The 26,047-nt window shown below is 42.1% G+C and overlaps 1 long non-coding RNA gene across 1 annotated transcript in view; it reads left to right on the top strand.

The window, feature by feature from the left end:
* The window catches only part of LOC136097287 (uncharacterized), a 64,782-nt gene extending 42,986 nt beyond the window's left edge, over positions 1 to 21,796 (top strand). The window contains exon 3 of the long non-coding RNA XR_010650771.2: positions 21,749 to 21,796. This is a non-coding gene — a long non-coding RNA (uncharacterized lncRNA). The remainder of the gene's footprint in view (positions 1 to 21,748) is intronic.
* The last annotated feature ends 4,251 nt before the right edge of the window (positions 21,797 to 26,047 follow it).

Here is a 26,047-nt window from a genome sequence, read left to right as displayed (position 1 = left end):
GTCTCTCCTCATCAGAAAGATGCTCCATACCCCTCCTCATCTTCATAGCTCACTGCTGCACTCCCTCAAGTAATTCCTTGTTCTTATTAAGCTGGGGAACCCAGAACTGGACACTGAACTCCAGATGTGGCCTCACCAGGGCACAGCCAAGGGGGAGGAACAACCTCCCTGACCTGCTGGTCACACTTTTCCTAACGCACCCCAGGTACCATTGACCTTCTTGGCCACAAGGGCACATTGGTGACTCATGATCACCCTGTTACTGACCAAAACTCCTGAGTCCTTCTCTGTAGTGCTGCTTTCCAGGAAAAGAGCACCACAGCTACCCATCTCTTGCTCAGCACTTCTGTCCATCCCTGTCCAATCTCTCTTCAGTCCTTTTTTTTACCAACTGAGGAATCTTGCTTGATTTCATCCATCCTCATGTGCACGCTGCTCCCTAGTTCTCATCTTTGCTGCTCTGTCCATGGGTGTGTTACTTCTTTGCTAAGATGGGGGACCAAACCAACTTTGGGAGTTCAGGACACTACTGCACTGCAGACACGTGCGCTGTTGCAGTGTCGCACTCTGTTCCCTCCCTAATTACTCCTGAAATTCCGTGTGCTTTTTCGCTGCTCCTGTTATCAACCCCCGTGAAAATTGTATTTTCATAAAACTATCTACAGTAACTTCGAAGTCTCTCCTAATCAGGAAAACCTAATTTAAACACCATAATTTTCCAAATGCAGGGCCTTGCATTAATCTACTTGAATTTCGTCTTCTGTTTTCTCTCCCAGTCACACTGTATAACAACTCTTTGGAAGAAAGGGCTGAGGATAACTACTTTGATGCACTTAATGTTTGTTCTTTAACAGACCTGTGACCTCACATTGTGTCCCTTCCAGCATAATTCATTGTCAAGTTAAATGTGAGAGGCCTAACTACGCATCTGTATAGGAATCTTTTTGTGTGTATGTGTGTGTATAAATGGGTTTGTTTTTGGCATGTTAATTAACTGTTGGTTAATAAAACCTTCTTCCTACAGCTGAGTTTTCTTTGAGAGCTTTTAGAGAAGCCGATAATTTTGAGCATCTCCCAGTATCCAGTTACTCAGCGCCCCTCGTGTGTGTGACCTGTGTATTGCAATCCCTCAGTTACCATTTTTAGTATTTTGATTGCCGTATTAATCTGGTTGAGCACTCGTGCCCATGGCTGTTTCATTCCTGGTAGACCTTGTTAGCTGTGTTTAACTGACTGGAGAGGATCCTCTTCCCTTGTCCGCTCTGCAGGCAGATTCCAGCTCTGGACATTCCCCAAACTCTGTACATCCCAAACGGCAAATTCTTTTGGGTTTTCCTGTGGCAAAGAAGTAATATTGAGGTTCTTTCCCCCATTCCCCATGGATTTGTCTTGCTAGGCAAGCCTTTTACCTCTTTATCACCTTCTGCTAAACTTAATTCTTCTGGTGTATTTGCTGAAATTTTCTCCTAGCACATCAGCTCTCACTATTTTGTATTTTTAGCTTGCAATACAAGGAGCTTGCATTTAGTCCGCTAAAGTTATGTATTTTTTTAACTGACGTCCTACTATGATTTCACTTTTTGAAGGGCATGCTTTTACATGCTTTCTTAATGTGTGGGGTTTTTTTTTCCTTAAGTTACACTTACTGTCTTCTTCCATATGCAATATGGGGTCTCTAGCAAGCTGGCAGCCCCTAGAAACACTCACCTTTTTGCCTGTTCTTTTTAGCTTTCTTTAAAGAAGCTTCTGTTCTTCTTAATCACAGAATGCTTGGCATTAGAAGGGACCCAATGAAGGTGATCTGGTCGAACTCTCCTGCTCAAGGAGGGTTTTTTTTTTAAGTTGTATAACTAAAAACAGAGAAAAATAGTCTTTCAAATACTGAACTTGAGTTCAGGACTGAGTCAAGCCTTGATTCTCTTGTGGGTTTGTTCACAGAATCCCAGAATGTCAGGGATTGGAAGGGACCTGGAAAGCTCATCCAGTGCAATCCCCCCATGGAGCAGGAACACCCAGCTGAGGTTCCACAGGAAGGTGTCCAGGCGGGTTTGAATGTCTGCAGAGAAGGAGACTCCACAACCTCCCTGGGCAGCCTGGGCCAGGCTCTTGACACCCTCACTGGGAAGAAGTTTCTTCTCAGATTTAAGTGGAACCTTTTGTGTTCCAGTTTGAACCCATTACCTCTTGTCCTGTCATTGGTTGTCACCGAGAAGAGCCTGGCTCCATCCTCCTGACACTCACCCTTTATATATTTGTAAACATGAATGAGGTCACCACTCAGTCTCCTCTTCTGCAGCTCCAGAGCCCCAGCTCCCTCAGCCTTTCCTCACACGGGAGATGCTCCACTCCCTTCAGCATCTTTGTTGCCCTGCGCTGGACTCTCTCCAGCAGTTCCTTGTCCTTCTGGAACTGAGAGGCCACAACTGGACACAATATTCCAGGTGTGGTTTCCCCAGGGCAGAGCAGAGAGGCAGGAGAACCCCTCTCATCCTACTGACCACCCCCTTCTAATCCACCCCAGGTACCATTGGCCTTCCTGGCCACAATGGCCCAGTGCTGGCTCATGGTCATCCTGCTGTCCCCAGGACCCCCAGCTCCCTTTCCCCTACACTGCTCTCTAATAGGTCATTCCCCAAGTTATACTGGAACCTGGAAGTGATAATTAATGGTGTCTTAAAAATGGGGTGTTTATATCTGTGCACATACGCAGGTACATTGCAAGAAGAGCCAGAGGCCACGGATGCATTTGCAAAGAGCAAGTTTTATTTTATTTACCTCTCTACTGGGGGATCTCCGAAGCCACATCTGAGCTCCCAGGCAGAGGTGACACAAGCGGGGACGCAGGCGCTGGTCAGTTCAGCCCTGCTGGAAGATCGCTGGGCCTGCTGAGCTCGCCTGTATTTCAAGACTTCAGGCAGGCGCAGCCTCCCGCTCTTTCTCACAACAAAGCAGGAATCTCAAACACAGTGATAAGGTGCCCAGAGTTTCTCCCAGGCCTGTGTTATCTAACACAGAGCTTCTACTCATCAAGCAGACAAGGTCAGTAAGACAATTAGTGTGATGCGTGTGCTTTTTCTACAGACAGGAGCAAGTCACTTGAGCGTATTTACATTTAACAAACCTCCTCGCCAAATCTTCCGCTATATCCCCATACAACATCACATTGACTATAATGAAAATTTACCTATCTCTCTGAAATCCTGTAATTCAGCCACTTCAATCTCCAGAGGTGGTGTTCGGCACTTGTAACTGTCAGCTTCCTTCATGGGGCTCTGATAACGTCACCTTCCCCTTCAGGCTGGAGCTGGGAAGCCTCTGTGTCCTGCTGAATGTGATTTTGTGGCTTTTCTTTCTTCCTCTGCTTTTGAGGAGGCTTCGAGCTTCATGAACCTCATGTACTTCGAGATACTAAAGTCAGTCGGATGATGTGATGCGGTTTCTACTGGAAAGTTTCTCCACTTGGGATTGTGACTCTCATCCTGCTGGAAAATTCTTCATTATCCGAACTGGTACCAGATTATTGTTTAGTGGTGGGTGCTGCCCTCAAGCAGTGAAGTTGAAAGAGCAGTTTGGTTCACCCTAGTGTAAATGTTTTCATGTGGTTAGATGAGTTGCTGTCTGTATTTCTCTGGGTTGATAGCTTTCCAGTGTAGCGGGGAGGTTAGACAACCAAAATGCTTATAGACCCATTTTAAGTGTTTGAAATTGGATGGATTGAATCCCACCATAGTATTTCAGTCTTCTGAACCTTGTTGAGCCAGAGTTGTCGGTCATTCTGGTGCTTAAGAAAGAGCGATCTGGATCACTGGCGTGGTAAAACGCAAGGAGAAGGCGAAATGAACCTGGAGTTTAGTTGGTGACCTAAAAGGCTAAAATGAAAGTGGAGTTTAAAATGAAATGTAAAGATAATGTAAAATGTTGATTGCTAGGAACAGCTTGGTGTGACTTGGGTGATTGGTAGTTTTGCCTGTTTCTCCTCGCTCTCTTAGGAGTAAATAAGTCTGCAACCTAGAGATGTAACCACTTATTGCTTGCATTTCTAGCAATATATGTTCCATTTTAGTGTTGACACTCCAAGGTCTTTTGGATGTCTGGAGAAAGCAGTAGTCATGATGCTTTTTCTCTGAGTTGGAATGATGTGAGATGCCCACAGCTGTCAGATCCATTGATGACCATGCAGTGCCCTATGTAAACTATGATATATATTTATTTCTTTTTCAGTGCTTAACCATAGCCCTCTACAACCAAGACATTTTCTTTAAAGTTCTGCAGAGACAAGTGTTGTCAGAGAGCAGTTCTTCCCGTGGTTTAAGATAGCGATGACAGGATGGGATCGGTGGGCTCAGTTGTTGTCTGGAAGTGCCCATCAACACAGTGGTTGTACAAAGAGCTTAAATGAATGAGGAAAACCCCAACATTTTCAACAGAAAAAGACCTGTATGAGATGAATCTGGCCTTAAAGGTCAGATTTAATTTGCATGTCGTCACTTTCTGATGGTTCTCTATGGTCAGTTGAGCTGTTTTTGCATTTTTAAGATGAATTAGTGTCAGTCTGGAGTTATTCATACACTACCAAAAAAAAGAAAGCCAACTAAACGCTTTTGAGTGTATCTTTTAGCATATTGTTAGCGATTGTTCATCCAAATGGCTGATCTGACTCGCTGGAAATTTTGTGGTGCTTTACCCCCCCACATTATGAGAATTCAGGCTGAAGCTCAGGTTTGTGTGGGTGAATGGACAATACTGCGTAAGTGTGTAAATACAGGTTCATGAGCTGCCTTCGGGCTGAGATTAATTAACTTTTTCTGTTCCCTTTTGTTCTGGCTGCAGCTTCCTCCGTTTTGGGCCCTGCGAGAATTGCAGACCGGTCTAAAAACTATGTGATTATGTAATATCGTGCTGGGGTTTATTTCAGCTGAATGGTGGCTGATCTCAGTTTCTAGCAGGTTTGAAATGCTCTTGTGCCCACTGAACGATGCCAGAGCTCGGCTGAAAACAGGTGTTGGCTTCGACAGCGGTGTTCACCCATCTCTTGGTATTACGTTAATTTGGGGAAAGATCGTATTTTATGCATTTTCTGAAGGATGCTGAGAGCACGCTTTTAATTTGTTCTCATCAAATAAGCATAGATTGAATATAAATGCTTGGGAATATTAGGACAGAGGAGATGAGGGGTGTTTCCAGTTAATGCCTGCTAAGAATTGAGGAAAAATTAACACAAAGTCTTTGTAGTTTGCAGGAATACTCAAGTTGTTGTCTGTTCCATAGCTGAAGGCTGTACTGAGTACTTGACTGTTTTGAAATGGGGGGTTATATCCAATTAGGTGGGGAATGTTTCAACTTTTTCAGGGTTTATTAACTTGTACTTCACTTGGACACTTCCCGTGATTCTCAAGGCAATGACCCAATAGTCCTTGCTCAGGCAGAAATCTCATGGAAATAAATCATAAGGATTTGTTGTTCTTACTGAGGCCTGAAAAAAAAGAAGAGGTTCACTCTGCACTGTTATGTATGAGACAGGACTACTCAGCAATCAGTGAATAATCATGTTTGTGTTTATTCAGAGAGCTTGTTGCCTTCAGATTGTCTATTTTCACCTTCTGTAGGGTCCCAAGGTTATTTCAGGAATGATGTTTCTAGTGTTGTCTATTTTAGACGCTTGGTGCAGGGTTTCAAATTGTGCTGAGGTGTTGGCAGTGCTACAATATGTGTCTTGTTTACAGTAACTCCTTCTCAGATTTGTAATGCAAATACCATTTCTGCAAATCTTCCGAGCTCTGGTTCCTCTGGAGTAGAGAGTTTTCACCTCACCCAGGTTGCATTGAGAAAGGTGGTATCCATCTAATCCAACCAGATTAAGATTAATCTCATCATATTTTCAGGGAGCTGAAGTGAGGTGAGATTTATCCAGAGTCTCTTAATTCCTGGAATGATTTCAAACAGCAAGAAGCAAGATCTACTCTTCTTTTTATCATTGTCATTCTAAATTAGGCTTCCTTCATAGTTACTTCTTGCTGTTCTTCCGTAAAAGCAGTTGAAAGATAATTGTGCAAAAGGGACTTTGTGCCTGATGTGGAGGGGTCTTCATGTGGGTAGAAGAGAATTAGTATCCTAAAGACTTAGGAAAAAAACTTGCTTTGGTATATATCAATTCTTTAGATAGATACTGCTTCTCTCCCTTGAAACTCTTCCCATTTAAAAAAATACACACTGCCATATGCTACTGTAATACTATGCACAAACGGTATTAAAATATAAACGAACAGAACTGCAATTTGAGGTTTTAATTCTGCAGAGAGATCCATTTTGGAGCCTTTTTTAACTCTACAAAGGCCTAAGTTTAGTTGTACCACATGTTTATGCGAAACATTTTGGAGGCTCTGGTTCTGAAGTGGGGATGCTGAAGAGGCTGAGAATGAGAGAAAAGGCACTTCTGCAATTCCAGTGCCTGGGAAAGTATTTGGTGAGTAGACAATGAAACTGCTATTGCAGAAAAAGCTTCACTGAGGTTTAAAGGCTAAGTATTGGACTTCGTGGTGGAATCAGCCTTTCTTTGGTCATTTACCCATTTATTTTTAGGTTGTAGATTGCTCCTAAGTTGCTGATGTTCAGTGTGGAAACAAACTGTGCTTGTAGTAGTAAAATGAACAGAGTTTAGTGGGTTTGAAGTGTTCTGTGGTCATCCACACTATTAATCTTCAGTGTACCCTTCGATGCTGCCAGACCAGCTACAGTTTTCCTAAGCAACAGGTGACTTGGTACCTATACCAGATTGAGCCACCTATAGCAAACGAGTCCTAAGGCAAATTTTTGGAAGCCGCTCAAGAAGCTTGGATACTGAATGGGACATCAGCTTATCAGAATTATAGCCACAGGTTCACTCTTTCCTTCTGCTCTTCACTTACAATAACTTTAAGACAGATGTACTTAAGAGTTATATAGGATTTGGATTCTTTAATGTGTGTGTTAATCTTTTAAACTCGTGTATTTGAACAAAATTTGTGGGCCATATAAACATGTCCTTTAATTGTGAATTATGTTTTACGTAGACATTTTAAGTCTCCCAGCTGCTTCTCTCCTGAAAGTTGTTTTGGGCCAGAGTCGTAACAAACTTGAAGCAATAAATGGACAATGTTGCTGTTATTCATGGGAAAGTGCTCCTGCTGATTTTATTCTGTGTGCTGATCTGATAGCCGTTGGTGCAGTGATCTCAGAAAGAAACATATTAGTTTAATTAATGTGTTTCATTAAAGCCGTAGATACTTATTTTAGTACCAACATCAGGTACTTGTAATCTTGAAAAGGTTGGGAAGCTGTGATGCAGAACGGTACTTTTCTTCCTTTATCTTTCCCCTCCAAAAAGACCTGACAGGAATGCATGGAAACTGTCAACAACATTCCTGACCAAGTATACAGGCGCAATTAGGCCACAAGTATTTGAATAATTGATAGTTAATGAGACTTGCTAAATAACATTTTGAGTTCCTTTTACGTGCCTTGTGGGGTTTTTTGAAGGGGGGAGGAATGCCAGCCAAACTTGAGGCATTTCTCTGCTACCTTGGAGACTAGAAAATGTTTCATAGTTGGCATCTGAGGTTCTTACGTAACCTGGTAATTCTGGGAACGAGAATTTTAAGAAAAATGCTGAGCAGTTCGAGTCTTCTCATAAAATTACAGGATTCAGGAACACTGTGCTACACACTCCCGAAATATTAGTATTCCATGCTCCTGGAATGCATTTATTTTGCTAGGATTCCATCCTTAAGGAGTTAAACTCCAGTCCGATGAAGCGAAAGCCATACTAACAATTCTTAGATAAAACCGGTATCTTTGGTAGTGCAGGATATTACAATGTAATAAAATGGATGTGTAAGGAGATGGTGACGAGTTCACCTCCTGGCATGAGGAGCAGGCCGGTCCGTGTTTAGGATGTGGTTTGTGTCGTTGCGCAGGCCCCTGTGAAGGAGTTTCCCCCATCTCTTCCTGCTCTCAAGAGGATTCTTGTTTCCTCCACATTCAAGGTCTGTGGTTCTCATGGGACAAGCCAGGAAGGGACTTTCCCTGCTTTTATCTCATATGTTGCTTATCTTACCCGCTCTGTTTGTTCAAAGCTCTTATTATATTCAACAGAGAGGGCTCGATTTATTTTCATCAGTATAAAATGAAAATGGTGACCAGTTACTGTTGCCTGTTTCGTGAATTTCGTAATTCTGAAGTGGGTTAGAGATTGCTGTATTCTGATACCTTCTTCAGAGCACAGATCGTCTGACACGGGAATCCACAGGTTCAGGATGACTCAGAATTAAAAATGAGTCACTTGTGCCTTATTCTGTTTAATTTTATTTTATTGAAATACACAATTAGAAGCAAGTAGAATGGGTCCAGTGCTGTGTAAATTCATGTGCTGTATCTGGTAGGGAAGGGGAGGGATGGGATTTTGTATTTAATATCCCTGTAGCAATGGCAGTGGGGTGGTAAAATGAGTAAAACAGAAGAGTGACCTGCACTCTTAATGCTCTGAGTATCACAAAAGGCACAGTCTAGTTTTGTAGAAGAGATTTTGAAGATTTAGGACCTATCATGAAATAAAAAAGGATAAATGTTTAAGGTTGAACACCTACAAGACATGGCTGTTCACAGAAACCCAGAATGTCAGGGGTTGGAAGGGACCTGGAAAGCTCATCCAGTGCAATCCCCCCATGGAGCAGGAACACCCAGCTGAGGTTCCACAGGAAGGTGTCCAGGCGGGTTTGAATGTCTGCAGAGAAGGAGACTCCACAGCCCCCCTGGGCAGCCTGGGCCAGGCTCTGACACCCTCACTGAGAAGAAGTTCCTTCTCAGATTTAAGTGGAACCTCTTGTGTTACAGTTTGAACCCATTACCCCTTGTCCTACCATTGATTGTCACCAGGAAGAGCCTGGCTCCATCCTCCTGACACTCACCCTTTCTTTATCTGTAAACATGAATGAGATCAACCCTCAGTCTCCTCCAAGCTAAAGTTCCCCAGCTCCCTCAGCCTTTCCTCACACGGGAGATGCTCCACTGCCTTCAGCATCTTTGTTGCCCTGCGCTGGACTCTCTCCAGCAGTTCCCTGTCCTTCTGGAACTGAGGGGCCACAACTGGACACAATATTCCAGGTGTGGTCTCCCCAGGGCAGAGCAGAGGGGCAGGAGAACCTCTCTGACCTACTGACCACCCCCTTCTAACCCACCCCAGATACCATTGGCCTTCCTGGCCACAAGGGCCCAGTGCTTGTGAGTTTTCAATAAATACTATTAGACATCCTGTTTACAGTGCAGTTACTAGAATAATATTTTTTCAGTGTAGATCAACAGTTGAATATAAACCAGTGCTTGCTTTTCATTTTGATTTCTTGTTTATCACCTTCAGAAACTAGATATTTACTGCTTTTTTGTGTCAAGAAACAACCTCTTCTCCTGCAGCATTTCTTGTAGTGTTAGTGATTTATCAGGACACATTCGTGATGCTGATAAGTTGGTTTTGTTTGCTTTTCATCTCAGTGTGCTCCATGCAAGGCGTTACCAATGGGCTCTGTGCACGCTGGCACAACCAGCCTTGGAGGTAGAGTATGTGCTTCTAAAAATCTTATGTTTTACTGATTTACTGACCTGTGTGTGCTGTCCGCTTTCATTCCTCCAAGTACTGTCTCAGCTTCAGTCACAAGTGCAGCTTCTGGGGTCACATCAGGGATGGCAATAAAAGGTGTTTGCATGATAGGAGGGCTGCGAAGAGGGAGCTGTGTCATGAAAGCAGCAAGCATGTCTTTATTCACTTCTGTTAATTGCTTTCTTGGCTAAACTGATGTCCTCTTTTAATGTAAATTCTCATATTCTAATAATACACAAGTTACCATCTCTTTCTCCCCTAAATTAAGGCCTTTCCTGTCTTCCATGTTACTTTTTGAAGTAATGAGGTGAAAGAAAAATAGTAGATCAGGTATTTTCCATGCTTGTATTTTTGCAGATGAGTTTGTTGAGGGGAAAACCATCTTTAAAAAGCTGCTTTCAAGTCAAAAGAGCACAGTTAATCTTTAGGCAGCACATAGTAGGCATGACATAGCAGTAACAATCATATTAAACATTAAAATCAACTTCTATACTAGTTTTTGGGTTTTATAGGTAGATTTTAATACATTTTTAGACCCCTCTCTATACAAAGCTTGTAATCTGGTCTGACTTTGCATGTAAGAAAATGACAATGTTTTTCCACAGAAGTGGGTGTTTCAGTGCCATCAGGAAGCTCACTCCTCCTAACACACCAAGCAGTGGTAAATATTTAACAAACCTATTGCTAAAAAGTGACGAGTTATTTTGAATTTGAGCGTGTTTGGCCTCCAGCTGTAGTGTCTTGCTGTGCCGCTCTCTAAGGACTGCAGGGTTGGTTGGTAGTTGCCATATTCACGAAGTGCCTATAGAAACAAGGTCACGTACGCATCTTCTCCATAATATAGGAGACCTTTGACCATCGTGAAGTCTCTGTCCCAGCCAGACCAACTCCTCTCTGAGCTCGTCCTTTGAATGCTTGCCAGTACCTTGACATCTTTGCGCTGTGGGTATCAGAGCTGGACATGAAATTCTAGCTTAAAATTAGCTTGATTTCTTCCATAAAAGCTGAAAGACGATGTAATCAGCCAGGTCCTTCATAAAGCTTCAATACAATTGCTTCAAAGCTGTTTTCTGGGTAGAAAGTGTCAGAGTCGTGGAGGAGTAACGTACGTTCCTTCTTCAAACACGGGCAACTTTGATTTGTTAGGATTAAAATCAGTTATAGTCATCTGCCACCAGGTCACTGTGGAGTGTTATTATTTCTTCTGCCAGTACTTTGTTTATCTAGAAACTGACTCTCAAGTATTTTTCTTATTATCTAGATTATTTATAAAACTACGAGGGCCCAGTCCCAGATCTGTTGTTCCTTCGTGTCACCCGGGAAGGGCTGCCATCCACTTGCTTGGCGTAAGAAAGCGGTTACCAGCTCTGGAAAAGATGAGGGGACTTTGGTATCCCAGGTGATTATTCTTACGGACAGAATGAGTCATTTTCATGTGGACTTCTAACATGTGGGTGAGTGAATCATCAGGTGTTGAACAGATTAATCTTTTCAATAGGACACGCACAAGATAATGTTTTCTCACCGAGACAACTTGTACCTGTCTAAAGAAAACATTACGGAGGCTGAAATACAGCGATGTCGTGCACCTTTGAATGAGTTACCTTGGGAGATGATCCATGAAACAGCCCAGGGTTGCTTTTCGTAGTTCTTGGTATGTGTGGGGTGTAGTGACCTTCGAAGTATTGTTGAGAGTAGAAGGCTTAGAGGGGGGGGAAAAACCCAAACCAAACCATATATAAAAAGTTGACCAATAGTTGTATAAGAATTTGAACATGAGTGTGACTTTCTTGTGTACTCATGTTATAGAACAGTTGTGCATAAGCGATATTGGTCTCTTCTACCAAGTAAGAAGTGCCAGGAGCAGAGGAAACGGCCTCAAGTTGCGCCAGGGGAGGTTGAGGTTGGATCTTGGGAACAATTTCTTCCCCAAAGGGCTGTGGGGCATTGGAACAGGCTGCCCAGGGCAGTGCTGGAGTCACCATCCCTGGAGGGGTTGGACAGGCAGAGATGAGGTTCTTAGGGACATGGTTTAGTGCCAGTGTTGGGTTAATGGTTGGACTTGATGATCTTAAAGGTCTTTTCCAACCTAAATGGCTCTGTCATTCTGTGTAATTTCACACACCGCATGATGATGATCCAACGCTTATCAAGAGCTCCCGATAAGATGTGACTGCATGCGTTTGTCTGATGAAGGGCTGTGCCTGTTGACCATTTCGGTAGTAAAAGCAAGCTACATTTTGTAGACTTTTTTCTTTTTTTTTTTTCCATAATTATACTTATTGTTGGGTTTGACTGAGATCTGAAAATTACAGAGCAAAACCATCTTGCTGTTATGAGTGATTTGGATAGGAAATAAAGTACAAAATTTAGGCCTGGGTAGGCAGGGTTTGAGGGTTTAACTCACCACAGGTTTACGTGAAAAACTGGTGATCCTTTCCTAGAATTTCAGTTAAAGTTTAATTTGGTAATAGTACTGTGAGCTCAGGGAATTTTCTTTATAGGTTTCATTATAAAGCATTTCTCACTAGGTGTCTTTTGAAGGGTTTTGAAGAGAGAAAAATGATTACAGAGAGCCCTGCATGGACAAAATTGTTTTCTTAGCAGTGCAACTTCTTACTCAATATAGACTGCAATATATATATATATATCTATATGTGTATGTGTGTCACCAAAGTAAATTTGAGGGGCAATTAATTCATTCATTGCAAATGAAGGTGCAGGTGCCTTTAGAATCTGACCCAATATCTGTAAGTAAAAGCATCTTCATCCTTCCAGACTTGTGAATATGGATTTCATAGAGTGGAAGGGTTGAACACCAGAAGTGCCATAATAATAAAAAACCCAACACCACCCCCAATCTTCACACCCACCCCTCCCCAGCTGTCTAGCTCAGTGAATTTCACACCATGGTTGCAAGGCCAGAATGATTACAAATGAGGGTTAGCACAAAATCTAGCTGTTTGAAAATTTCACAGCGTTTTACTGTTATGTACAGGCTAGAATTTATCAAAAAACAAATCCGAAAAAATGCACAGGGGCAAGGAGGTTTTGCTTTCAAAACCCAGTTCGTTGCAACACGAAATGGGATTTCTTAACCTTGTCTTTCAATCAAACCGAACCGTGAGTTGCCTCTGTGCACTTTGCCATTTCGACTGTGATCTGTTGTGTGCTCCTTCACACTGATATCTGCATCCCTTTCTGTCTGATATTCCAAAGGTTGCAGTACATTAAAACCATTCCATATAATGAACATTTTTGGATAATTTTTGACCTTTATTCTGGTTGTCCTTGGACAAGGCTCCAGGTGGTCGCAACCACATTCACGGGAGATGCAGAACATGGTAAGGTTTTTATAAATCTTACACCACGTGGGGCTCTCTGAGAGAGTATTGTGATGAAAGCAGTGTACTTATTCTTCACTCAGATTTTAGCTTTGGCATAATCACTCTTAACTTAGTTACCCTGGGGCTATAACGTCCTGCTTTTTAAGATAGTAGAGCAGGGTAGGGAGGACATACAGAGAGATCTGGACTGACTGGATGAGTAGAAGGAAATGGCCTCAAGTTGTGCCAGGGGAGGTTTAGATTGGATATTAGGAAAAAATTATTCCCAGAAAGAGTTGTCAGGCATTGGAACAGGCTGCCCAGGGCAGTGGTGGAGTCGCCATCCCTGGAGGGGTTTAAAAGGCGTTTACACAAGGTTCTGAAGAATGCGGGTTAGTACTGGAGTTAGGTTGTGGTTGGACTCAGTGATCCTGAGGGTCTCTTCCAACTGAAATGATTCTGTGATTCTGTGGTTTGTTGGGCTGAGGCCAATTGTGTGAGGTTCAACAAGGCCAAGTGCCAGGTCTTGCACGTGGGTCACAACAATCCCATGAACACTACAGGCTTGGGGAAGAGCGTCTGGAAAGTGCCTGTTGGAAAAGGATTTGGGGGTGTTGATTGACAGCTGGCTGAATATGAGCCAATGTGTGCCCAGGTGGGCAGAAAGGCCAACGGCATCTTGGCTTGTACCAGCAATAGTGCGACCAGCAGGACCAGGGAAGTGACTGTGCCACTGTACTTGGCACTGGTGAGGCCGCACCTTGAATCCTGTATTCGGTTTTGGGTCCCTCATCATAAGAAGGACATTGAAATACTGGAGAGAGTGCAGAGGAGGCAGTGAAGCTGATGAGGGGCTGGAGCACAAGGGTGATGGGAGCAGCTGATGGACCTGGGGGGTTCAACCTAGAGAACAGGAGCTGAGGGGAGACCTCACTGTCTACAACTACCTGAAAGGAGCTTGGAGCATGGAGGATGTTGGTCTCTACTCCCAAGTAACAAGTGATAGGACCAGAGGAAACGGCCTCAAGTTGCTCCAGGGGAGGTTTAGATTGGGTATTAGGAAAAAATGCTTTCTGGAAGGGTTTGTTGCGCATTGGAACAGGCTGCCCAGGGCAGTGGTGGAGTCACCATCCCTGGAGGGGTTTAAAAGACGTTTAGATGAGGTTCTTAGGGACATGGTTTAGTGCTAGAGTTAGGTTATGGTTGGACTCGATGATCCTGAAGATCTCTTCCAACTGAAATGATTATATCATCTGAGGTGGTGCAGGTGAGAGCTGCACAGAAGTTCCTTACAACAGTCACTTCAGTGTTGAAATCTGTATGTGCTGAGCTTTTGTGGACCTCGGTGCTGGGCAGCTGGTTCTTCCAAAAGGATGTTCACTGTGTATTCAGCGATTTAAAATTCTGCTTATGGATCAGAGCCTTTGCCTTAAGGATGGCAGAAGATAAGTGGCTTTCAAATATTCTTACAGACAGTATTTGATTAGAGGTTTTGCAGTAATCGGTGATAAAGATAACAGTCCAGTTCCAGGTCCCTGGTGCATCCCCCCACACTCTGGCCACTGTCAGCTTTGCTTACCTTTGCAACTTTCTTTTCCTATGGAATATTTAATAATACATTATTTTTAAAGGCTCTTGTTCTCTATGTCAATATTGAGAGGTCTTGCATTGAAGAACACATTGTTTAATTGCTATGGAGGAGTATTTATAGAAATAAGCTACATGCAGTCGCAGCCTCTCTGCTTGCTGCCCTGTTTTAAAGGAGGTGTGAGAGCTGCGAATGGATCCTTCAGGATTTCAGTAAAGCATTGATACTTCAGTCGCCTGTGCCAGAACACCTCAGTGTATATTAAGACTTAGTGACATCCCCTAGAGACGAGTCATATTGCCCTGAGAAATGCCAAACTGGAAACGAAAACCACTGTAGAGGCAGAAGAAATGATGATGATTGTTAGATCTATGATGGCTATCTTAATTTTCCCAAGGAGTGTGTAGTGAGGTGGCTTTAATAGCTTTTCTTCCTAATCTTTTTAGCGCAAGGTGTGTGTGCAGGATCATGGGTCAGGAAACCACTGTGTTTTGCACAGCAGTTCCACTCTGGGTTCTTTTCTCCTGCTCTAATTGTGCTCAGTGTGGCAGCTAAAACATATTACACTCATGGTATTAAAAATATTACTTAACTTTAGCTTTTAATTTATCTGTCCTCACATTTGGAGAGAACAGCTAATGTGATTCCATATAATAAAACCAACCGTGTGAGAATCTAGAGGTGATTTTCTAAATTTAAGATTTCCTTTGAATTTCTTTTGATCAGAAATAGATGGGATTACTATAGGCTGTGGCAGTGTGAGTCACTTGTAAGTGCCTGTTAATCCAATAAACCTGAGTGGTTTCTTATGGAAATACTATTTTCTGATTTCTATTTATATGATGGTCCTGGCCCTGTTGAATCCTCCCTGACTTCACTGGAAATTGCTCTTTGGAAAAAACGGGTGTAATTTCATGTGGTAATGGACATTACAGCGAATCGGTAAAATGAAAAATAGCCTCAAGTAATTAGTAAATACTTTAGAAGTTATTTTTGCCAACTTTATGACGTATTTTGTAGCGTTATCAGCTGAGAATATAAATAATCGTCAGAGGGTTTTGTTCGATTGTGGGTTTTCTTTTTTTGTCAGTTGTGAGGGTAGAACAGCATTTCTGTGTTCTCACACTGTCCTGCAACCTGGTGTTGCCACTGCCCCACTTTGTACTGGTACCTTTATTTCCCATTCATAACATACTCAGCTCTACCAAAAGATAGAAATCCTAGATTAAAGAAAAGTAGCTGTTTTAAAACCACGATTTCAACCTTTTTCTGTTTTACTTGTGCAGCGACTGGTATTTAATGACAGCAGAAGGCAAAATTTTTGCCTGAAATAAGAAGAAAAAAAATCTGGAGAATAAATGTTTTTCCAGCCTGAGATACAGTGAAGTTCTTCACTAGAGCACAGAGAGGGTCTGAATAAACCTGGTCTTGTTCTGAACTAGAAATTGCAGACTATGAATATATTATCCATAGGGAATTTCTAGTGCTGAGGGCGGGGAGAAAAGAAACTTCTGGAAATAGTTTGAAATAATTCAGTGTTTGTAACACATGCAATGGTGCTGCTGCACCAAGGCACCACAGTTTTCATAAGCTTAAATTCACATACACGTACCAAGTTCCCAAATATCTTCTTCCTCTCTGTCTCCGCCATCGTAGGATGCTCAAAACCCCTGAATTTTCGACGCATTAAGACAGACTTTTGCAGATGCCACCTGCCCACTTGATGACATGTAATGATTATTGAGCCTGCGCAGTAAATATTGACCGGGGAATGGGATCTTTAGTGGAGGAGATTAGAAATCATGGTCCTTGCTGCAGGATAGATTCTGCTGGTAAATGTTTCATGGCATTTTCATGGCATTTTCATGGCATTTTCAGGATTGTGTGAAGTTGAGATTTTTAGGTTGGTCAGTGATCGTATTTTCTTGGTAGCAACTCCAGATCCTAATTAATCAAGATTTCAGATGATTTTACCCACTAAATATATGATCTCTTCAGCAGATGCTCAGAGAAGAGGATACATGGAGACCTGAAGTTAACAAAGCATCTAGAATAAAAGCACTAGAGAAAAGGACAAACAAAACAAGAGAGCTTTGCATTGTGTTTATATGTTAAATAAGTCATTTGAGAAGTAGAAACAAAGACACACAATTCAAAATGAACATAAAAGCATACCAGGGTTAATATAAAATCGAAGGTACAAAAAGGTGGATAACTAATGTTAATAGATAACACGAAAAGACCTTGCAAATATATTGGAAGTGAGAAGTCAAGGGAAAATGCAGGGCTCCTTCTTTACCAAAGAGTGGCAATTAATAAGTGGTACCACACCGAATAAATCACTGAGCATAACTGTATTTAATCATGGGCCTTTTGAAGGAAACAAAACTCCATTGGACTTGCTGGGGGAATGAATTACTGCAGTGGATTGGACCGATTTCGGTAAGGCCGAATTGCTGCATCTGACACAAATGAACTGTGTAGCAAAGAGATGCATGTATGGAGTGAAAGGTCCTGGTCTGGAACGAACCTGCTGTTTCCTAGAGAAATCTGATTTCTAAAACCCACTTTCGTTCTATGTAAAAGTTAACATTAACTTTTCTAATAGTAGCACAGAGAACTGTTTCAAAAAGAATGATTTTAAATTAAGAAGGGAAGGGCATGTGTGGCTCTGGGTACTGAGACGTCATTAATCTCATTAAACTGGTAGCACGGTCTTAGCCTGTGGTGACCAGCACCCATCCAGACAACGCTCGGGCATCATCCAGAGCTGAGGATCATGCAGAGATTTATTTCTGGCGAATGGATGTGATACAGCTCCTGTGATTTGGGGCTGGGAAAGCTTGACTGCCTGTACTGGTACCAGCTCTGCTGCTGTGGCCGGAGGACGGTCCCTAACCTGGTTTGTGTGTTAGGTAATTGATGCTTTAAAGTCAGGATTTACTAAGATTCCTGATCCCAACTGGTTATTCCACCTGGGAGGAGTGGCTGACACTGGAAGCTGTGCTGCCATCCAGAGACCTGGACAGGCTGGAGAGCTGGGTGGGGAAAATTTAATGAAATAAAACAAGGGCAAGTGTAGAGTCTGGAATCTGGGCAGGAACAACCCCAGGTTCCAGTCTAAGTTGGGGAATGACCTATTAGAGAGCAGGGAAAGGGACCTGGGGCTCCTGGGAACAGCAGGGTGACCATGAGCCAGCACTGGGCCCTTGTGGCCAGGAAGGCCAATGGTACCTGGGGTAGATTAGAAGGGGGTGGTCAGTAGGTCAGAGAGGTTCTCCTGTCCCTCTACTCTGCCCTGGGGAGACCACACCTGGAATATTGTGTCCAGTTGTGGCCCCTCAGTTCCAGAAGGACAGGGAACTGCTGGAGAGAGTCCAGCGCAGGGCAACAAAGATGCTGAAGGGAGTGGAGCATCTCCCGTGTGAGGAAAGGCTGAGGGAGCTGGGGCTCTGGAGCTGGAGAAGAGGAGACTGAGGGGGGACCTCATTCATGTTTACAGATATAGAAAGGGTGAGTGTCAGGAGGATGGAGCCAGGCTCTTCTCAGTGACAACCAATGATAGGACAAGGGGTAATGGGTTCAAACTGGAGCACAAAAGGTTCCACTTAAATTTGAGAAGAAACTTCTTCTCAGTGAGGGTGTCAGAGCCTGGCCCAGGCTGCCCAGGGAGGTTGTGGAGTCTCCTTCTCTGCAGACATTCAAACCCGCCTGGACACCTTCCTGTGGAACCTCAGCTGGCTGTTCCTGCTCCGGTGGGGGGATTGCACTGGATGAGCTTTCCAGGGCCCTTCCAACCCCTGACACTGGATTCTGTGACTTTCTCTTGACAACGAGGGGCAATTAAAGTGCTGCTCTTAAGGCTGTTTTTTCTTTATCTGTAACACATTGCCAGGCATTGGATTAGAAAGTTCTGTTTTCTTCCAAACACATACACTAACCATAAAGCCAAAAATAGGGTTTTTTTGTGTGTGGTTTATGACCTTTTTGCGTTCCCACAGAGGTATTCAGCTGCAAGAGAGGACTCTCATCCCAAATATTGGGCACCTGAGAAGTCAGGCTGAATTGACTCTGTAGGTTTCCTGGTTTAAATTCATTCTTAAGCAGAAGCAGCAGAAGTATTTGTACCATTTGTCCTGGGAATCAGTCTGGATAGACGAGTGAAAAAAGGGAATTCAGACACATTCAGTGTGTTGTTTGGTGTGGCTGTCAGTCCTGCAGACGGACAAACCTTCCTCCAGCAGGCAGGGCTGGCATCGACCTTCTCAGCTTCCAGGAAAATGATGTGAGCAGGACCCTCAAGCTGACTTTTGTGAGGATCTTTGAAGCAGTAAACATTTCACGCTATTTATGGAGTATTTGGGAATAATAATTATATTGAGGGCAGAGTTAGATCCTCAGTTTTGTTTTCTGGATGATTTGCATGGAAGGAAGAAGCTCGTGGGTAAGTCAGGGAGTAGCCCATGTGCCAAGAGAGGGAGGAAACCACGCCGCAAATCTCTTTATGTACAGGGCTCCAGTTGGTATCGCTTGGGGCTGTTTACCACCTGTGAGTAAAGACTGAGCCGTTGTGACAGAGCACACTGTGAATTTTTCTCAATACGGACCGTAGTCTGAGATTTCTCACTCTGCTCCCTCGGAAGAAATGCGGTGCTATCAAATCAGCAGTTACGTTTTACCAGCCCTATACATCCCTAAAATGAAAGGTGCAGTTACCAGGTGATTTTAACATCAACAACGATAACGAACTCATAATCCTTCCCAAAGGCTTCACGCAAACCTGATGTTCCTGTAAGTGCTACCTACTCAAGTGGAATTGCATATTTCCATCTGCGAGCAGGATGCTCAATTTTTACACCGTTTTATGCGAAAGATTTGTTACTGGCTGTTCATCAAACAGTGAGAGCACTGCAGAGAAGAAGGGGAAAGAAATAAAGTCATAGCAGAAGATGTTGTAGTAGTTAAGCACTTCTTCTCTTGTAGAATTGTTTCCAGGACAACAAGATTGATGAGGGAGTTATAAAGTGAGTATGTGTTTCCTTTCCTCTTCCTTGATTTGTTAGTGATCATTAAGGTAGGAAGACCTCTCTTTGTACTTGAGTTGTATCCAGAGAGTTGTGCTATATTAGTTATCCTTAGTATCCATACGTTGTCCATGCAGCTCTTTGTAGCTATTTAGGGGATATCTGGTATGCAAGAAATCCTGTTTCTGTCGTTTTGTTACGATCATACGGTATCTAAACAAATTACTCTCTCTGAACTACTGACAGCTCAGTTTTGTGCTTTAAACTTCAAGCTCATCTCACTGATGGGATCTGAGTTTCTTTAACTGTTTGCACAAAATTTTGCCTCTGTTGGTATAATAGGCATTTTTTGTATATACTGATGATCTGCTGTCATACAAATGAATTTAGAATAAATTAAAGGAAATTATTTTGCCCTGCAGTATATTCAGCTGTGGAACTCCATTGTGAGATCTATTTTCAACTGGAGTTTGGAATTTGGAAAAAGACACCACTGAATTCAATGTAGTTGCCAGTTGTTAAGGGGCATAGCCAGCATAAAATCCCACCCATCTCCAAGCTATGTTGATCTATTTAAAATCTGGAGGAGTCTGATGAAATCTGCACTTGTGTGGTTTTCCTTTGCATATTTGATTGTACTCTGAGTTTAATTTTTTATGATATTTTTTTTCCTTCACAACATTTTAAGAAAAGAAATGTCATTTTATTACAAAAACCCACAAATATTGGCTGTGCGTTTTAGAGACAAGCGTAACAAAAAGAGTGCCAGGTCATTAGTGAGAAACACACATCATAAAGCTCTATTGTTCTGCTAAATTAAATAATGTGAAGTTCAACGGTGTCCTTTTAGAGGAGTTAAATTATTTCCTACCCCCTATTGCATACGTATTTATTTCATATTGAGATGTTAGACCTTAAGCTCACAGAAGAGTCAGAAAACATTTCTTCTCATGCATAGTTTTCTGACGAGTTAATGAGATACTGTTTTCTTCTGGATGGATTGGTTTGGATTTTTTTCCTGATGCTAAAGGTTTGATACCACATGCTAAGATCAATATGGGGTCACTGTCATGAGCTGTTAATAGTTTTATTATTTGGATATATTTTTCCATCCAATTCTATGGTGTGTTTTTGAAGACCATACTTAGTAATTTAGGAGAAGGACAATAGAACATGGTGAGAAAACCAGCGTGCTCAGGTGACAGAGGATTCTTTCTGACCAGTATCTCCCCTTTCCCTCTCCCCTTTCCCTCTCCCCTTTCCCTCTCCCCTTTCCCTCTCCCCTTTCCCTCTCCCCTTTCCCTCTCCCCTTTCCCTCTCCCCTTTCCCTCTCCCCTTTCCCTCTCCCCTTTCCCTCTCCCCTTTCCCTCTCCCCTTTCCCTCTCCCCTTTCCCTCTCCCCTTTCCCTCTCCCCTTTCCCTCTCCCCGGTATCATTTTCAGCATATTAAGAACAATGCTAACCTTGAGTGATGAGATACCTTTGTAATTCATTTTCCAGTACATCCTGTTAGTTATTCCATTATGTGGAGCATACGAGTTCTTCACAGAGGATTCAGTAGTTCTTCCAGGTCACCACTTGACATTGACATGAGGAAATTTTTGCTGCTTCTGCTAAAGGTTTACTAATTATGTGGCTAAATAGAGAACGTAGCATTAGAACATTCTTTTCAAGGACAATACGTTCATAACTCTGCTTAGTAGGGTTTTCTTTGTTGTTGTTGGTTGGTTGTGTTGTTGTGAAATGAGACCAAGGGAAAATCGTGACCTTTCTGAAGTAGGTGCTGGAGGCCTCCAAGGAACAGCCATAGAGTCTAAGAAGACACTAATTAGCCATCTTAAAGCAATTAAATCCTTCTTTACATTCCTCCCTCTCCCTATGACCAAGAGAAATTTCTTTGGTAAACTTTGCCATAGGATTTGGGCTTTAGTTCTTAGTTCATCAACGTTAGACTCAAATCACGAGGCAGCCTCCACAACCCATCTTGATGCAGCAGTTTCATGGGACAGAAATATTCTGGCCATCAAATCAGAGAAACAGAAATGAATGATGGGAATATTTTCCAGTGCTAACTAAAAGCAAACAGTAAACTTGAAGCATTAATTAAGAATATAATGAGAAACTTCAGTATAAGCAAATACTTCTCTTTTAACAGACTTTTTCTTGTCTTTGTTGTGTTGCAGAAGGAACGGTGACTGAGTTGTACAGCAAACCAGGATAATCCAAAAAGTAAGTCAAAGACAAATGCTAATTTTCCTTTTCTCTGAGACTCATAGGGCAATGGTTCTATAGGAGATCCATGTAATTAAGAAGGCAGTTAGTTTTCTTTCATTTTTTTGGCTGTGAGTGTAGCGAATGTGGTTTGTAGAGCTGTTCGAGTTACTTGGTCATTTCTCTCCCTTTCTTACCACTGTACCAAGGCATAAAGTGGTTCAAGGTTGTGTCGTGTAATTGCATTATTCCCGTTGTTGTAGCAGTGATGGTCCAAGCGTGGAGAGGAGAGATGTGTAGGGAAAGGCTTGATCTCTTATTAAACTGTTTCTGCTAAAATTTGAATTATCAAGCCAACCTCCAGGAATGCAAGAAAAGCTGGAAAGGGGTTTTGGACTCTAAAGCTCATCAGTATTCTCCATAATATCAGTGTAAGAAAGTTCTTAACCTTAAGGCTGCTGTGTTTTTGGCTGAGTATTTTGGATATATTAAAACCATTTACTTGAGAGTACTGTATGTGTTTATGGTTTAGCACAGGAGTTTTTTGCACATTGGCCAAGAAAGCAGGATGTTTTTCAGTGGTATTTTAGGCACAGGCCTTACAGCTCGTCTTTCTGATTCACTTGTAGCAGGCAACAGCAAATTTTAAAGATCACTGCATTGAACAGAGCATGTATTACGTGTTACCATCTACATTGCAACCGTAATAACAAAACCTAAGCTTATTCTGAATTTACTTTCACAATGGCTAACGAGTGGACTCATTAAAAGATTGCGGAAGGTTTTCTATGTATTGTTGACTCAACTTTAAAATATCTATAAGCCTGCAAAATATGTCTCAGCTTGCTTACTAGGGGATAAGTATGTTTTTAATGCATAGGTTTTGAAATTATTGATCACTCCAGTTTGTCAAACAGCGTTAGTGGGGGGCTTTCTGTATAATTTTCTATTACTTATATGAATGTAATTTTAATTTATACCCATGTTTCTTCTTTTTTGTCTGAAAAGTTAAAGTAATTCTACAGACTTGCTTTTTATAGACACTTTCTATTTAAAAAAAAAAAGTGGTAGAACATGTGTCAGGCATATGCAATTCCTTCAGCATCATGTTTTCCACACTGATTTAATAGCTATTGAGTCTCCTCAAATATTCTTGTTTCCAAGACCTGTTTTAGGGTAATAAATCTTCTTGGCTGTAAAATTCTTGAAATGATTCAGTAGGATGATTGTTTCCTTAGCACATTCCATGGGAGAGAATAGCTAGAAATGGAAAAGTCCTTAACCAGGTCATCTTTTTCCCTGCAATACATGTAGTCAGTGTTGGAAGTGATAACGAAATCACCAGTGTTTGTTCTGGCGAATTGTCCACTTCTCCCTATTATCCAAATTTCCCTCTTGGTAATTTACAGTAAGCTTTTCGTTAGTGTCGTGCTAAACTACGTTGAGAAATGCATAGCTGGGTAAAGAAGAAAAGCTGTGGCATTGTGTGATATAACTCTTAATTTGAACAAAAAGGCCTTGAATTTCATAAGAATGATGCCGTCCTTGAGGCAGATTGAATTCATAAATTGTCAGGTATGCAAAGATGATTAAGTTGAGATTCCTGGTCTGTCAGCGTCTGGAGGGTGGACCCACACAACCCCTGTGGCTTTCTGAAACAGCTGTTAAGATTGGACATGGCTTTTTGGGAGCGGGTAAGAAAGGAATTGTGCCAGGAGCCCACGAGGAGTTGTGCATATTGTCTTTCCAGGGTAATCCATTAGGTATTTATTCTGGAATATTATGTGTGCGAAGAAAAGGGAGATGTATATTTACCAAAACTCTGCACAGCTGGAGCTCCAGGTAGAAACACCAGGTTATACCGAGAGACACAGAATCCCTTGGTCTTAACATCTGTATCTTTCTGAAATATTTTCTTTCTTTGATTTTTGTTTTTAACTAATTAGACATTAGAATTTGGAATTGTCCTTTAGGTTTGTTTATGGTGAGGGAGACGCCAAGTTCTGGGGTTGTTTCCTCCATGAGCATTTCTTAAAATACTCAGGCTATGGGATCTGAGATCCCGATCCTCTGTGAATACCTCAGGATGACAGGGCTCTGCATTTACCCCAGGGTTTATAGCAGATTTGTGTATTAAATCTGCTTTTACCTTTGTTTTGGAAAAGGGATCATTGTATTATTACTGACCTCACCTGCCAGGCAGAGACTTCGATTTAAACTATGCATTTTAATCAGGTGCTTTCACTACAAGGCATAAACCGTAGTGGTTTTAATGTTTTACTTCAAAATGATCCAAAATAGCTTTCGTTATATTCATAGATACTACTAGTCATGATAGAGAATAACCTCTGTGCTTTAAAGGTGGACTCTAAGATTACATTGTGTCAGCATGCTCATTCTAGATAATGTCTTACAGAAGAAACAGTAACATTTGGGACCAGTTTGTGTGTGCACACAGATGTTTTGGGGGCCGATCTTGCTGCCGTAGTCCTGTTTGAATCGTTGGTTGGTTGTGTGAAGATGTAGGGTGGTCTAATAAATGGACCAGGTGATGAGAAGCTTCTAATTTGCAGTTGAGGTTCTGCTGGCTCGTGCACCTTCCACAGTCGCGTTGTCAGATGTGTTTGTCACTTGTACCTGTGAAGTGAGGGCACCAGAACTACTACAGAGTTCAGATACAATGATTATATATTGATGTTTTGACTCTTCAGTGAGAAAAGCCCAATATCTGACCCTCATGCCCATGGCTTGCACACGTGTGAGCCAACAGGTGTCATGGAGCACATCACCATTCAGTCTGAGAGGCAAATAATAGAAAGTTTGAAGAGGAAAGAACACCCAGCAACAGTAAAGAAAGTCATTTTCCTCTCCAGGTATCTATTTTCTTCTGGAAAGGTCCACAGGCCTAAAAGGAGACAAACCACAGAGAGGTCAGTGTTATTGGATATGTGTGAAGTAGCCATTAATGCAGGCAGCGGGTATTCAAAAAGAAACTCTCCGTTTGACGGTGCCGTCTTCTAGATGACTTAGAAACATAAAAACACAACTTATTTTTAAAAGAGCACTTTTAATTTTCGTCAGATATGAAAGCACCTGTAAGTTTAATGTGTGCTTTGCCAAGACAGGGAGTGTGCTAAGACTGCTTAGTGCATTTTCATTTTCCGAGTTGTGTCTGCGGTGCGGTGGCTTCACATACACCGTTAACACTGAGACATTTTTACGTGCACTTTGTAGGAGCTCTCCTCTCGTGCTACATGTGTGTAGTGGTCTGTGTTGCTCACTGCACATCATTGGGCTAAAGGGTTGACCATCAATTTGTTCTGGATTCTCTGTCTGCAGCCGTATTCTGAGCTGCAGGAAACCACAGGGAGCAGGACTCTTCTATCTTCATTTTTCCCCCTTTCCCATAGTAATACAGCTGCTAAAACAACTTTTCTGCAATGGTAAAAAGCAGTGATATTTCAACCTGGAATATACATGTATTCACAAGAGCAAGCTTATACATTCCCAGGCTAAGATGTAAATGGAGTCTGTTCTTGCCTTACCCACCTGTGCTTTCTGGTAATCTCAGTCTGATAGTCCAAAACTGCAGATTTCTGGAGACTTCTAGTGCTTGAAATTGAAAGACACCTAACAGCAAAACCTCCTCAGTTTTTGCTTTTAATTTCTTGCTTAAAAGCACTTGTTTTCAGATCTTTTTAGGTGTCGAAGATCCAGAGTTTAGCTAGAAATTCACCTGTAACCGGTTTGCAAGCTGAAAATGGAAATTCAGAGATGTATCCCAGCTTGCAGTGATGCTCATTCGGTCATCTTAAATTCTCTCAGGCAAATCAGTCTGCAGACAGACAAACACAGGGTAACGGAGGAACGCAGGGTCTTAAAACCACTGTTTCTACCTGGATAAGCTGCAGCCGTGCTTGTCTCTTGGTGCTGGGAAGGGTGCGCATCAGGCGGAGGACGGGTACCGGTCTTTAAAAACCTCTTTCTGTAGAAAAGCTGGGTGAGAAAAAAATCTTCATTCTATAAATATTTGTGTGTTGATAATACTTTTGCATAACATGAAAGTCTGAGACTGACAAATCATTTTTAAGCTTTATTTAGATTTTATTTTCCCCTGAGGCTGGTTTTCATAGCACAGGGGTGGGAGCCTATATCCTTAAGGCTATCTATGACTCACAGTTGTTTCATACATCCTACCATCATGTTATTTTTTCACATTATGTATTCACATTTATGTAGAACAGTACAGACATGTTTATTAACAAATGGAC

This window comes from Patagioenas fasciata, chromosome 1, assembly GCF_037038585.1.
Source record: "Patagioenas fasciata isolate bPatFas1 chromosome 1, bPatFas1.hap1, whole genome shotgun sequence".
NCBI classification, from domain to species: Eukaryota; Metazoa; Chordata; class Aves; order Columbiformes; family Columbidae; genus Patagioenas; species Patagioenas fasciata.
Note: the sequence above shows the minus strand (reverse complement) of the source record. Positions and strands in the feature narration are given on the sequence as shown.